The sequence below is a fragment of the Maniola jurtina genome, chromosome Z (assembly GCF_905333055.1).
Source record: "Maniola jurtina chromosome Z, ilManJurt1.1, whole genome shotgun sequence".
NCBI lineage: Eukaryota > Metazoa > Arthropoda > Insecta > Lepidoptera > Nymphalidae > Maniola > Maniola jurtina.
The window spans coordinates 1365414-1381890 of record NC_060058.1 but is presented as its reverse complement, the minus strand read 5'-3'; the positions used below and the strand labels follow the sequence as shown (position 1 = coordinate 1381890).

At 38.9% G+C, this 16477-nt stretch overlaps 1 long non-coding RNA gene across 1 annotated transcript; it reads left to right on the top strand.

Annotated features, from left to right (window-relative positions):
* Positions 1–3120: 3120 nt before the first annotated feature.
* Positions 3121–4195, top strand: LOC123880507. The gene is made up of 2 exons (XR_006799271.1): positions 3121–3359; positions 3803–4195. It is a non-coding gene; the product is annotated as an uncharacterized LOC123880507 (long non-coding RNA).
* The last annotated feature ends 12282 nt before the right edge of the window (positions 4196–16477 follow it).

Genomic DNA, 16477 nt, shown 5'->3' with positions numbered 1-16477 from the left:
TCTCATTGGAAAACTAACCAACCATACTCAATGTAATTTTGTAGAAACTTTCCGGGAACTAATATCTATGCCTTTGGTTTTCCAGATTTCCGTTAAAATATTCGGTTTCAAAGTTACGCGGTCTTAAAAATTCACATACAAATCTTGGAGCCCCTGTAATTTTAAAACTGCATGTTTTTAGAAAAATCTAAAGCACCACAGGCACAGATATTAGTTTCTAGAATATGTCTGCAAAATTCATGGACTTGGGTTGCTTAATTTTGAAATGAAATTGGGACTACGGTTGTATGGAGTAAGTGACGGAGGGAGCCCTGTTAATTATATACACTATAACCTATAACTTTTAAATGCCTTAACAGATTTGGATGGAAGTCTGTCAATCCTCACTGGTAGACTCTACTCATTCTAAGAGGAGACCTGAGCCAGCTATTGGTTGATAACGCTAATTTATGCTCTGCATTGCACATATAAGACCGAGTGTGCAATATTGATATAATAGATTGTCAACATATGGTCCGTGAGCAGCAATTAATCAGCCTGCGCTATTAGTCAAGTGGTTCCACGGCAGTTCCCCGATAAGCTTTGATGAATGTGACGTCGACCGGCTCAGATATGTCTGCGAATATATCAAATCTGACGTCATTATTTTGTCTCTCGTCACGTTGAAGCAGAGGGACGATATTGTTGAACCAATATTAATAGGTCTCAGCTTCATTCCGTTATTTAGGGATCCGTGCCTCAAAAGGAAAAAAGAAACCCTTATAGGATCACTTCGTTGTCTGTTTGTCTGCCTGTCGGATGATGTGATTGGATGTATTGGGCGGACCAATCAGATTATTGGTAGATGCCGTGATAATGTTATATTCCTTTGACGGAAATCTGATTGGTCAATTATACACATCTCACAACTATGTTTCAGAGGACAGGCACCCTAAGGGTTTCTTATTTCCTACGGAACCTTAAAAGCTCATTTAATTTAAAATTATTTTCTCATTAGACGCCATACCTTTGTGCCATCAAGTAGCAATTAGGTTTTATTCGGTTAAGCGTGGCGTCTCATTTTATAACAAAATTCAGTAAGTATTCATGAATACTTTTTCAGAAAACCTGAAGTACGTCATTATTATCCATGACGGAACGGAGACGGCATATAATACATCTGTGTTTTAAAGTCACAGCACACATATCAAGTCGGAAAGGAGCAAGCGTATCGCCTTTCGCCTCGCCGTCAACGAGTTGTCAACCTAATGTAAAAGCGCATATTTAGCAACTCTGGTACGTCGACTTGGCTATGGCTAGGCGACGCCGCGCTTACAGCAGGCAGGCCACGGGAGTGTAAGGGTGAGATCTATAGAGCGCGCTCTTTAAAAGGAGACAGAGCTATATCTCTCACATAAATCTGTCTCGTTTTAACTCAATCTTAAGTCAGAGCAAAGTCAAAGTGCGCTTTATAGATTTCAGCCTAAGAGGTGCAAGCGTGGACTACTAAGAGACGTGCTCGGGTATGGAGAGACGCAAGCCCGGTGATGACGACCCATAAGTGCAGGAACTGCAATTTGACCACTCAGCTCACCGAGGTTCGTGAGCTTGTCCCAAGACGAGGCGACTTCGATACGTGAATGTGCGTTGCTGTAAAAAGTTTCATACAAAGGATACTGAACGACTCGAGTTGATACGGTGACGACCTCGTTCCGAGTTTCAATGTGTGCTATGACCTTTAGTGGATGTGTAACTGAGTTTTTTTTATCAAATCACTGGGCTGATTTTAATGAGGTTTTTATCACGTACAGCGGTGATAGTTTAGTAGTCGAGATGTCAGCCTTCGGGTTCGATCCCGGGAACGCACTTCTAACTTTTCGGAGTTATGTGCGTTTTAAGCAACTAGGTATCACTTGCTATAAAGAAGGATAAATCGTGAGGAAACCTGCATTCTTGAGAGTTATCTCAAGTTAACTCTGTCAATTTGCACTAGGGCATAGCACAAGTGAAGGCAGTAATCCAAAAACTGTGGCCTCGCTCTTTTATGGTTTCTCACATATTTTTGGTGTATAAAATATTTTTTTTCCGAGCTAGACATTGCAATAAACCGTGAAATATAAACCCAATTTTTTTTTTACTCAGATACAAGTTAGCCCTTGACTTCAATCTCACCTGGTGGTAAGTGATGATGCAATCTAAGATGCAATCGAGCTAACCTGGAAGGGGTATGGCAATTTTTATTAAACCCATACCTTTGGTTTCTACATGGCATCGTTCCGGAACGCTATACGCTTGGCGGCACAGCTTTGCCGGTAGAGTGGTAACTAGCCATGGCCGAAGCCTCCCATCAGAGCGAAACTAGAAATTTAGACATTATAAAATTCCAGACTCTGTCGGGAACCTGGAACCTCCCACTAATAAGCCCACAGGCTTACCACTTTGCCAAGGTGGCCATCAAAATAAAGGAAATCAAAAGTACGTAGTGTTATACGATGGTACAGTACGCTTTGTATCTCCCAAAGCTCCCAACGTAGGCGTCGGTGGCGACGAAGACGAAGACGCATCGGACATGAAACCCCAGCCACTGGATACGATAACCCACCCACCGGATATGGCACTAGCAAGAGCGAGAGCCGATAGAGAGAATCCAGATGCCTCAAGGCCGACGTCGAATTCAGGCGCGGCCTCAGCCCATTAGAAAGGGCTGAAATTAATAATCCAGGTAGCAAGAACCTGTGAGGAAACACCCGGGCAAGGAGGCTCGGCCTCGAGGCCCGTACCCCGATAGACTTTAGTTTGTCGAGAAGACACCACGGTCCACGACATAATATTATACTTTACTAACACAATAAAATTTTCTTTATACAGTATCGCAAAAGGAAACCCTGATAGTATCACTTCGTGATTTGTTTGTCGTCTGTCTGTCTGTCGTGTCTCTCAAGACAACGGAATAAACACCTATAGGATACTTCCCACTGACCTAGAATCATGGTATTTAGTAGGTAGCAATGTCTTAAAGCATAAATAAGTAAAGAAAAAATCCGAAAACTGCGACTTTGTACGCTGTAACGTTGTGAAGGCGTTACATTTTTTTTAAATAAATAATTCAAAGCATGACATAATACTGACGGACAATGTTACCCGCCACCACTACGTCCTAGACGAGTTGTCCCGTGCGGCCGCTTGAAGCAGGAGGGCACCTCTGCCACGCGGCGCGTGCGCAGGAAGGGTTAGGGTGACGCTCGAATCGTTTTTTCACGTCAGACGCGTCGCAGTGAACATATCTAAAGGTAACGTGTTCCTGTTGGGAATACAGGAACACAATATCCCTTTACCTGCACTACCAACTACTCCAGTGATCTTGTAAACCCGTTATACGGGTAAGTACTGAATTATTCGCCGTAGGATAGTTTTATTTCGTAGCTAACCCACGTGTCATGGATGACCTTGCATTGTTCTTTAGAAAATCATTTTACCATATTTTATTGTATTTAGCCAATGCAAGCTTTTCTTTTTGTTAAAATAATCATTTAATTTTTTTCAAATTACATTAGACCTATAATAGCCTTTTAATAGTTAGTATTTCACCTTGATAATATAATATACCTACCTACTTTGTAAATTATTACTAGCTGCCTTCCGCATTTAATATGATCTTTTCTTTTGTATGTTAACGTAGCTTCACTCTTTTACTTGTAACTCCGTCTGATTGTGACCACGCATACTACCATCTCACGCTGTGCTTCCGCTTGCTTGTACCGCGTGGTTCACGATCGGATGCGTAGTGAGAAACTTTGCTCACCCACTGGAATGTGCGTTCCAGGTTCACTGTGACCCTCAAGATTCCACGGTACCCCTCGTGTTCTTGGTACTCCTCGAGCTTCTCGGCACCACCTTGTCCTACTCTGGTCTACGCCAGGCACGCTTACTCGTGGCACCCTCTCCTGGTGTCACGAACCTCCAGGCGCACCTCGCGGCACCCTCTTCTGGTGTCACGGACCTCTCAGCACCTGGCCGGCGGCCTGCAGCCGAGCACCAACCAGCGCGCATTCCACCTCCCTCGAAGACCATCTCGCCGGGTCCCGCTACCTCCGGGACGTCACCGCACGGCACAGCAGGGAAGTACCGCCTACTGCAAGCCTTAGAGACTGTAGTGACAACCGCGAAAGCCCACGACCCTACCTACTTACCACTAAATAAATTCTTGTGTTGACTTTGGGGTGTTTTCTTTAATCTCTTCACCACTGACCGACCCCCAAACGTCACAACGCGTACATTATAAATGAAAATGTTTTTAAGAAATGAAATTAAAATGATTTTATTTTGTGAGTAGTAGTTGTTTGTTGAGTTTTGTGAACAAAATCAATAATATGTTTACTAAATCACATTATAGATGGCGGTGTCCGTTATTAACTTGCTACATCCTTCGTACCAGAATCATATTCCTAACTAATTTGGTTTTTGAGATAATCACAAAAATGGTCTAAAACTGACAACTTTGACGGCGTTCCATTTCTTATTTTTTAAGATAAAAAATAAATAAAAAAAATTATTCGTACTCTACTCCATGAGTTGACTATAAGTCTGTCCGCCTGTCCGTCCGTCCGTCCGTCCGTCCTTCTGTCCGGCCGTCAGTCCGTCCGTTCGTCCGGCTGTCTGTCGGTCTATATGCTATAAAAAAATATTTTCAGTAGGTACATCCCGATGTCCGAAATACACAACATACCGCCATAAAATATCGAAATTAATTACACCAGCCGTACGCTGCATGGCAGCGTAAATTCCGTTGGTAAATTACGTAAATGGTCACATAAAATCTGTGAAGGTTTATTCGATTGTGCATAAAAGCAGAACAATCAGACAAAAATTGCCTGAAATCACACGTGTTTACATTAAGCGCTTTATAGACGAATACCGCTTTTATATGAGCTACACCGATGTACCTGCGCAGAAATCTTATTTTTGAATGGCGTAAAATATCTCAGCCAATCATGGCGTGCGTTGTCTGCTATTGGTTGTTGCCTATGCGCCGCGTTTTGTACGCGCGACTGTTTTCGAAAACGAAACTATGGTGTCGGAATGAATTTCAAATGTTTTTTGAAAACATTTTTGTGATTGGTTGGTGACCCAAAATTGTTAACGCCCACTGAGATTTTTATCTCTGTCATTTGTATGGTATTACGTAACAGAGAGAGCCCTATACTGTTTCTGCGGATAGAGTACAGCAATGTTGCAGTTCGCCTGTAAGAGCGTTTATTACTTAATTTCCAGTTGCGTTCCACTCGCGGTGTATATGAAAAATATTTACCACTGGGAACATAAATAATATTAAATATGAAGTACTTACTGTCGCAGATGTTATAAACAGTTTCCGGTTTTAATGAATTTCATCGAAAATAATATCGATAGCCATAACAGCGTAAATGTATACTGAGATGACGCCCTTAATGTTTGCGGACGAGCCGGCTCTATGGTTGTAGTACCTAAGGCACAACTTTCAAAGATTTTTTTTTAACTTCTCTCTTTGAATTCACCTTGTAATACTTGTACTTGTACTATATACAAAATAATTCAAACCATTTCTGCCGACTTCTGTGAATTGTAACTAACTTAATGGGGTTCCTAAAAAGGAACCCCATTAACAGGGCTCTCGCCGTCACTTACTCCATAGAATCGTAGTTCCAATTTCATTTGAATATTAAGCACCCAAAGTCCATGAAATGCAGACATATTCTAGAAACTAATATCTGTACCTGTGGTGTTTTAGATTTTTCTAAAAATATGTAGTTTTAAAATTACAGGGGCTCAAAGATTTGTATGTGAATTTTTAAGACTGCGTAACTTTGAAACCGAATATTTTAATAGAAATCTGGAAAACCACAGGCATAGATATTAGTTTCGAGAATATGTCTGCAAAATTTCATGGACTTTCGTTGCTTAATATTCAAATGAAATTGGAACTACGATTGTATGAAGCGAGTGACGGAGAGACCCCTCTTAAGTCTACCCTAATTTTTCTACAGATCTTACGAAAGTTATGCTTTTAAAATATTTTTTCTTCGAAGAGAATTTCTTCGAATCTGATACAGAAAGTTTTTCAGTAAGTACTAGCCCGGTGCTATTTTTCAATTATATTGAGTTACGATCTCGATAAAATCATATAATATAGGTTAGATTATAATTTAAATTCATACTTTCATACTAGATGATGCCCGCGACTTCATCTGTGTGTATTTTGATATTTTAACAGGGCTCTCTCCGTCACCCGCTTCATACAATCGTAGTTCCAATTTCATTTGAATATTAAGCAACCAAAGTCCATGAAATTTTGCAGACATATTCTAGAAACTAATATCTGTGTCTGTGGTTTAATCACTCTCGATTGAACCACCTTTCAAACAAAAAAAACTAAATTAAAATTGGTTCATTAGTTTAGGAGCTACGATGCCACAGACAGATACACAGATACACACGTCAAACTTATAACACCCCTCTTTTTGGGCCGGGGGTTAAAAAGGTTTTTTTTACATAATATTATAATTACACATAAACTAGGAATATCTTGATATTTTTTTCTTGGAACAAAGATAGAACTTAACGCAAAAACTTTATGTTTAACAGCTACTAATTAGAGTGCCGTTCATTTAACGCTTGTCGTCACCATTATTGGCGGAAAGTGGCTTAGAAAACCTAATCGTCACTTTTTTACTTCCTGCCGTTTGAGCACGCGACTCGCCTGTTAGTGTCGATTAAGGGCAGAACAAAATACGTCGCTGTTGGTATAAACTGGTTCTGGAACCATTCTGCTCCACATTTGCCTAGATTTCCAAAAAAATTAGCTAGCGATGAATTGAGATAGAACTAGAAACAAGAAAAACTTGTAATACCTAATTCTAAGCTAAGTTATTCATTTATTGGCCTTTTTGTACGTTTTTATAATAACTAATAAGCAGCCAGAAGACATTGGAGGTGTCTCTCAACAAGTTCAAAAGTTTTCATAAAACGTAAACTTATTCACAAATCCTATTACAATGTTAGTATTTATTTATAAATGGTAAAATAGCTTGGGAATGGAGTTGCCTTAACAGCTTTGATAGTTCTAATAAGTACAATCAACAAGTGTAAATTAAAAATTTATAATACACCCGACACACTTAATATACACTTATAATACACACTTATAATACCCCAGATACACACCTCAAACCTATAACACCCCTCTTTTTTGGTCGGGGGTTAAAAAGAGTACAATGGCACCCGATTTGCATAATGATTTACTATGTTTTTTTTAAGATCACTTAAAATTAATCTATATTAAACATAAAAGGGGAATAATTACATGAAAGGGATATAACATCACAGCATAACATTTTTTTTGTAAATAATGAAAAGCGTAGCCTAAAATGATTTTACATAGTGTACCTATGTAGGTACTCAAACCTATCTACGAATTGGTACAAAATACGCCTGCATCGGGCCAAAACGGGCATAATTTCGAACCTGACTGTTCTCGTAATTTTAAACTGAATTGTGGGTGCTAGTGGTCGAAATCTGCTACCGCTTAAAATGCATTTCTACGCCAATGGGGAAAAAGGACGGGCATAAGAAACTTAGCTTTTGTTAGAGTGGGACGGATAAAGCGCTTTCCCTGTTAAGTTAAATTGCTCGCTTACTTCCTAATATTATTGAGTGTCTCTGTATTCGTACAATCAGACGCTATTCTATCTAAAGAATGATTGCGGTTTTCCACTGCAGAACACCGGGCCACAAAACACTTGCACACGGTGAAATTTATAAGAGGTTGTAGAGTCGTGGCAGAGGAAATCGCCTTAAGCAATACGATCGACTACACTTGTTTCAAAAAACTAGGCACTTTTTTTAAATAAAAACAATATCTCGACATAAACTCGAATCTATGAGAAACATTAGTAACGTACCTAGTCCCGATTGCCACGCGACAGCCACTGCTGGCACAGAGTAGGACATCTATGCTGTTCTGAGACAAAGAGGAGACGCAACGTGATACTACTACTGGTTCACGAATTTTCTCAAACAATAATTTTAGGGTTCCACACCTCAAAAGGAAAAAAGGAAAAGCTTATAAATATCAAATATCTAAAAATTTTGACAGATGTCGATTCAGGATCAAACCGAAAGATCCCTCACTCTACTCGTACTTAGTTCATAGTTTGCCTACGTTTCGTCGACTCTTGCATTTCGAAATTTGCTGGTTTTTAGTCTCTAATTTTGCTAGGCCTGGTCCTAGAACTCGGAAACCGCGAAAAAGATGTTGCCTTGATTACCTTTACTCGATATTGGACAGATTTGGGTTTAGTGAGATTCGCTATATGGCAGTACTCAAATCCTCGGGTGTCTGCTCTGCATGTACGCCTCATGTTGATAGTAAATGAGACAGTTTTAAGTCTGTTTTAAGGAGAAACTTCTCACTGAATAACCCCAACGGAGTTTTATAGATTTAAAGTTTCAAACCCCTTTAGGGTCCCTGAACGGTAGCACAAATTTGATCATAATTTCCCCTTTCGCTTATAAAACTACGTAGAGACCTTATCTAGTGTCTAGGAACTTTAAGGACATGAGGCATGAGCGAATTGAAACTTCAACTAGCTTAGGACGTGCCAGCGTTTTGAAGCGACGCCTCTCAAAAGAATAATGATTTTAGATATTTCAAGGTCATAGCTCATTAGAACCACCCGGCACCCAAGCAGCACCACCTTGTCGTTCGACGTCCACTCGTTGTAGACGACTGATCCACGGATGGACGCCGCGATGTTACTAATGAAGCTCGCGTGGTCAAAGAGTGAACGTCGCGTGGTCAACGAGTGGACATCGCGTGGTCTACAAACTTTCGATACCTAATTCTATAAGTTATCTTCTTTAAGCTTTTCTTTATTCATTTTAAAAACAAAATGATACAAACAAAACGTTTTAAAGAAAGGCTAGGAATGTAGGGAGAGGGAGCGGTGCACCGTCGATTTATCGTCCTCCCGCGTAAACCACTTGCAGACAGCACGCGATTCATTCAAAACCCGTGCGTGGGCAACGCAAGGCAAGCGTGCGATCAACGGGTGGTTATCGTGTGATCCACTCGCCGTGCACGCCTGGTTAGCTAGCGGGCGAGGCGCTCCGTAGTTGTTGTAGTGAGAGTATGCCCATTGTACTCCATAAAAATAATACTATAACCACTCGAGGCGAGGCGGTGCTGGTCAGGTGCTGGATGGGTCTAATGAGCTATGACCTTTAGTCTTGTTTCATGGTAAAACGACGTAAGGGTAATAAAATACAGGTGGGTACCTAAATAGCGCACCACGATTAATATGATTTATTTTAAAATTAAAATTTTAAAATAGTCGCACTGGACTCGCATTTGACCGATTTTTAACCCCCGACCCAAAAAGAGGGGTGTTATAAGTTTGACGTGTGTATCTGTGTGTCTGTGTATCTGTGTATCTGTGTATCTGTCTGTGGCATCGTAGCGCCTAAACGAATGAACCGATTTTAATTTAGTTTTTTTTTGTTTGAAAGGTGGCTTGATCGAGAGTGTTCTTAGCTATAATCTAAAAAAATTGGTTCAGCCGTTTAAGAGTTATCAGCTCATTTCTAGTTTTCTTGTAGAAAAGAAGGTTAGATAACCGTTAGGTTCTTAATATTATGTCAATAGACAAATGTCAAGCTGTCAAGATGGACGTTGCCTAAATACATAATTATTTATTTGAAAATGATGTTTTGGAAAACTCAAATACTTTGGATCGTCGGGGGTGTTATAAATTTTTAATTTACACTTGTTTCTTTCAGCTTTCACTTGATAGAATAGCTATTTGGCAAATACGATTCACATAAGAATTTTCTCATATCGAATCATATCTTTCAAAGTGATATGAAACTATACAGCTAAGCGACTTTGAATTCGTCGACTGCAGCAACGTATCACAAACTTAGATTCGTAATATCGAATCGAATCTGAGCAAGAATATTATTATTTGTGAACTCTTTCTCTATAAATGTAAATATATCTACCTCGTTAATCTACTGGCAGAGTGAACTAGAGTGAGACAGCTCGACCTTAAATCGACTTCGTGTCAACCACGTAGTACTAGAGTCGAGTCATAGCTGTAATTATTAAGAAAACTTTACAGAATTACATTTAAAACTGAAACAACTATAATATAAGCTGTGATATCCTATTTAGAACGTCTGCCTCCTAATTGGGGGTCGGGGGTTCGATTCCGGGCACGCACCTCTAACTTTTCGGAGTGATGTGCGTTGTAAGTGAGTACCTATTTAAAATATATCACTATGCTGTAACAGTGAAGGAAAACATAGCGAGGAAACCTGCATGCCTGAGAGTTCTTCATAATGTTTTCAAAGGTATGTGAAGTCTGCACTTGGCCAAAACCTTTCTCACTCTGAAACCCGTTCTCTGTAGTGAGCCGGTGATGAGTTGATCATGATGATGATGAACTACTTATATGTTTCTTTCCAAACTACAGAACCCTCAGTAGGCGTGTTTGGCACGCACTTGGCCGGTTTTTTATAGCTTAATTAGCCGGTCAGCGATCGATATCCGGGGCACGTAGGAAAATCGATGTCTCGTTGACTCAAACTGAGCTTTAAAATACTTAGCCTACCTTTATACGTACCGTACCTCAAAAGGAAAAACTGAACCGTTGTAGGATCACTTTGTTGTCTGTCTGTCTGTCTGTTTGTCCGTCCGTCCGTCGTGTCTGTCAAGAAAACCTACAGGGCACTTTCCGTTGACCTAGAATCATGAAATTAGGCAAGTAGGTAGTTCTTATAGTACAAGTAAAGGAATAAATCAGAAAAACGTGAATTTGTGGTTACATCATTAAAAAAAATTAAAATGTGTTTCAATTTTCAAAGTAACATAACTATACCAAGTGGGGTATTACATGAAAGGGCTTTACCTGTAGATTCTTAAACAGATTTTTATTTATTTTTATGCATAATAGTTTTTGATTTATTGCGCACAATGTCGGAAAAAAGACCCGTGTACGGAACCCTCGGTGAGTGAGTCTGACTCGCACTTGAGCGGTTTTTATCTAAATATTAAGTCGCGAATCCATCACAAAATAGCTGACGCATTTCGATTCCATACAAGTTTTCACACTCAGTTATGGTAGAATCAATCAATTATAAAAGTTTTATGTTTTACTCGCTGACAGCCGAGTGGAATTTTTGAAAATCGGTGAATTTCCAAAAATCCTGAGCGTTATCTTAATTTTTAACGGAAAAATTAAATAGCAATTTTGTTTAATATAACCTAAAATTTACTTTCACACTTCCATTCCAACCCCAATTCAACCCTCTTGCGCGTGGAATTACGTCACGTAACTCTTCAGTGCTTTTCCACTGACGCGGAGCTAGGCAGAGTGGAGCGAAGCGGACCATGAAATGGCAAATCACAGTTTCCATTGATGCGGAGTGGGGATTTCGAGCACTGTGCTTGCTCAATTCACGGTCCGCTCCTCTCCACTCCGCCCAGCTCTGCGTCAGTGGAAACGCACCCTAAAACCTATTATTGAAGTCTGTGCCATCGTTTCGGTCACTAAATTGAAAGAGCGCTCTCCTCTCTCCTCCATTCCGCGCACCAACGCTTTTCTAATTTAGCTGGTGGCTGTAAGTTCTCGGTTGCGGGACACCTAATAAATAAAAATATCGCTCTATAAGCTTTTCTACATCATACCAGTTTGAGGCACATTGGTTGGGTGGTCTCAAAGTCTTTAAAATTAACGCACATGCTCTGATTCAAGGTTCAAGATTCAAGATTTCATTTTCAGAAACATTTTTTACAATGGTACAGGTAAAGTGATACAGGTAGTCATGATGAAATTTCGGAAAGAAGTTTCGTCAACAAGTTTTGGCAACAAATTTTAACAACAAGTTCCGGCAACAAACTTGTATATCAAGTTTCGTCAATAAGTTTGTACAACAAGTTTCGTCTACACATCGTAGCATAGATACGAGAAGTATAAGCAAATGGCCGACTCAGGGCTAATAGCCATAAAATTTAACTAATTAGATAAAATATTCCAAAAGATCATAAGTAGGAACGTACACATTAAATACGCTAACTTAACTGTTTACGTTAAGGTTCAAAGTCAAATGCTGTCTTTAATAATTACAATAGATTTAGTAAACATTTTCCAAACAGGGTTGCAACAACCGACCGGACCTCAGAAGTCCGGAAATCCCGAACAGTCCTTCTTTTACACCCCTAATCTTAAACTAAAAATTATTATGTTTCGCCCGTGGGAGAAATAAACAATGAAATCACAATGAGAAACAAATAATGAAATCAGTTTGAATTGTGGTCGGCTTCATTTAAATCCTCAGATTAAACTAATAGTTACTAAAATATGTTATTAATTCATTGCTTTATTGTTTTATTTATATTGTTATTTGTTTCATTATTATTACCTCACCATTCATTACCTTATGTGCAGTTATGCTTATGATACGATATCGAGTGGCAATTTAAAAAATACATCTATTTGGCAACCCTGTTGCAAATGCAGTCGTAGAATTTATTTGTTTGCGGGAAATATAGTAAATTTTTAGCTTTAAACAAGTAGTCGTTAGGTTGAGTTTTACTCGCATGCATTACGACTTATGACCGTTCAAAATATGAAACACTATTGTTAAAAAGTTTTATTGCTATTAGCCCTTAGCCGGCCGGTTTGACCATACAAGTGTGACTGCGACTGCGACTTCTAGAGTGCTTGCAACATGTCGATAAAGGTAGCGGCAACAAGTTTTTGCAACAAGTTTCGTCAATAAGTTTTCGCAACAAGTTTTTGCAACAAGTTTCGTCAATAAGTTTTCGCAACAAGTTTTTGCAACAAGTTTCGTCAATAAGTTTTCGCAACAAGTTTTTGCAACAAGTTTCGTCAGTAAGTTTTCGCAACAAGTTTTTGCAACAAATTTCAACAACTAGTTTCGGCAATAAGTTCGTTACCTAAGCTTCAATGTTAGATGCAGAGTTTTACAATATGGTGGCCTAAAGCTAACCAATCTATCTAACTAAGAGACTGTCGAAGTGTGACGACAGAATGCCCATCTTCACATGTCTCAGTTAATTCTTATACACACAACAACAACTGAACCGATTTGGCTGTTTGGAATGGTACCTTGAATGAACATAATATAGGTTCTTTGTTAAGAGCTCCCGCGGGATTTTATAATACCTATATACCTACATGCGGGCGAAGTCGCAGGTATCATCTAGTCATAACAAAAGAAAGTATTCATCAATTATATCGTTGCTTCTTATATTTGAAACGCACATATAGGTATATGAGTATGGCGACAATAAACAGCTATGTATTTTCGCCTTGTGCACCATTGGGATTGCAGCCAAGGCATTCAATTCACTGCGCAATGTAACTACACTACTACAGGAAATTGGGCAGGTAAGCATTTCAATTTATTGTTACACGTACAGGTACCATGCCTATATCGACATTGAGCTTTAGACTGTAGAGGCATAACTTCATAGTCAAAGTGAAAGCATTTATCCGAAATAGATAACAGTGTACGCTTTCTGACTGTCAATTATTGTTGAATTTGTAAGATAATGGTGATAATCAATTCTTCATCACCATCAACTGATAGACCCACTGCTGGACATGTCTCTTGTAGACACTTCCACACATTACGTTCTGTACTCGGTCGTTACTTTGGTTCTCCCACGGAACTCTTCATCACTACTTTGATCACGTAAAGAAACTCCAAAATAATTACTTACCTAATCTTAAAACTAAAGTTATGAGGGTTCCAAACGCGCCCAGGTCTGAGAAGTCCACGGCAAACTCAGACGGATATTCTTTTTAACCCCCGACCCAAAAAGAGGGGTGTTATAAGTTTGACGTGTGTATCTGTGTATCTGTCTGTGGCATCGTAGCTCCGAAACTAATGAACCGTTTTTAATTTATTTATTTTTTTGTTTGAAGGTGGCTTGATCGAGAGTGTTCTTAGCTATAATCCAAGAAAATCGGTTCAGCCGTTTGAAAGTTATCAGCTCTTTTCTAGTTACCTTCACTTGTCGGGGGTGTTATAAATGTTTAATTTACATTTTTACTATCGCTATTTCACCATTTCACATTATCACTTAATGCCTTATCAGTATCACTTATTAGAACTATTAAATCAGTTAAAGCCACTCATTCCCAAGCTTTATCTCATTATTTAAAAAATTGAGATTAATGTTAAGTTTTCTTCTTTTAAAACGGGGAAATATTGCAGGAATCGGATAGAAAAAGTAAAACACATCACCCTCAAGCGAGCAATTGAGTGTTAGAAGTAAACTGGCAGGCTTAACTACAGCCAGTGTTTGCGCTACTGGGATTGGAGCCAAGGTATTCAATTCACAGAACATGCGAGCTTGGACTAAAGGATATTAACTGATACGAGCATCTGAACTGAATAGGTACCTATCTATTCATTCCAAATTTTAGTTTTTAAGAGGGGCTTTTACGTTGCGCGATTTATAGTGTTTGGCACTCACTGGACTACTAACCATCGAACTCAATAGACTAAGAGCCAGAGCATGCCAGACCTTCATTTATTATTTCATGAAATTTTCATTATTTCAAGAAATGTACCTCATCTCATGAAATGTCCCTCATCTCAAGAAATGTCTCCCATCTCAAGAAATGTCCCTCATCTCAAGAAATATCCCTTATCTCAAGAAATGTCGCTCATCTCAAGAAATGTCGCTCATCTTAAGAAATGTTCCTCATCTCAAGAAATGTCCCTCATCTCAAGAAATGTCCCTCATCTCAAGAAATGCACGTAATCTCAAGAAATGCCCGTCATCTCAAGAAATGCCCTCATCTCAAGAAATTTCTCTTATCTCATGAAATTATCCTCATCTCAAGAAATGCCCCTCATCTCAAGAAATTTCCCTTGTCTCATGAAATTACCCTCATCTCAAGAAATGCTCCTCATCTCAAGAAATGTCCCTCATCTTAAGAAATGTCCCACATCTCAAGAAATTTCCATTATCTCATGAAATTACCCTCATCTCAAGAAATGCTCCTCATCTCAAGAAATGACTCTCATCTCATGAAATGTCCCTCATCATCATTCTGTTGGATCAAAGGCACCGGCAGGTCCTACCCCGCTGCTCTTGACGCTCATTTGGTTGTATTTAATCAGTGTTTCTGTTTTTTTTAATTGTTTCTATTATTCTATTTTTGGCGCTTCTATTATTCTTTTTTTTTTTGTTGTTTCTGTTATTTCATTTTTGTTCTCAAACGTATTAACGTATAGTAAATAAATAAAAAAAAAATACTAACAAAAGTTATAAAAACCTTCCTTAATTGGACAAAATGCTATTTCGCGCTTACCAATTATTTCTAACCAGCAATTTTAGACCGAATAGCAAAATAGCACTAACATGCGAAACGCTTCCTCTCTGAGAGCGATAGTGTTAGAAGTGAAAGCAAGCTTAATTATACTCCCAGTATTTGCACCCCATTACATTGGGAAGACAGCCAAGACATTTAATTTTCACATATTATTACCTAGACATTTCTTCGTCCTCATATTAATAATGTGATTCTGGTATTTAACATGATACAGTTAAACGGTAAACGGCACTAAATAAATAAATTCCTAAATTCGTTTATTGAGCAAAAACATAGACAAATAACTATTTACTTGGTCACGCCATAACTTTGAGAACGACTGGACCAAATTCGATAATTCTTTCTTTGTTGTGATTAATTGTTAAGACAAAGTTCCACGCGAAAAGACAGTTCCTGTAGGACGCGGACGAAGTCGCGGGCAACAGCTAGTTTATAGTATACATTTATTTATTGCGTACAGAAGAACTTATGTCTAATGCGTCTGTGTTGCTACTTCTGTGGCCGGTTTGGAAAGAAGATTTTACTGAGTTTACGGTTGAAATCTTTAGAGCGCACTTTGACTTTGCTTAGACTTAAGTTTCAATTAAAATGAGACAGATTCATGCCAGCGGCATAACGCTGTCTCGTTTTAACAGTGTTTTAAGTCTGAGCAAACTCAAAGTTCGCTCTATAGTTTTCAATTTAAGAACAGGCGAGAAACTCAGTAGTTCAATACTCTTTCTCTTCTATTATAAGAGAGAGATAGAAAGATTTTAAACAGCAGTGCTGTCCAAGCTGAATTACACTTTAGAGCGTCGTAATAAAAATCACTATTTATTTAAACGTCTTTGCGGGGTGAGCCTTATCATCTTATTTTATTAGAACCACCAATTTTCCTCTTAGACCTTAGGTGAAAAGCCTTAGATGCCCGGCCAACATAATAGTTCCATTTTTAGGCGTGGACTACAGCATGCATGGATAAGTCATGCGTCAGAACTTAGAATTAAATTGTTGGGTACAGTAGACATAGTACTTTCTAGTACCAAAACTAATTATTTTCTTTGACTAATTATAGCTCCATATATTCCAGAGTGGCTTTGTACGTATTTTCC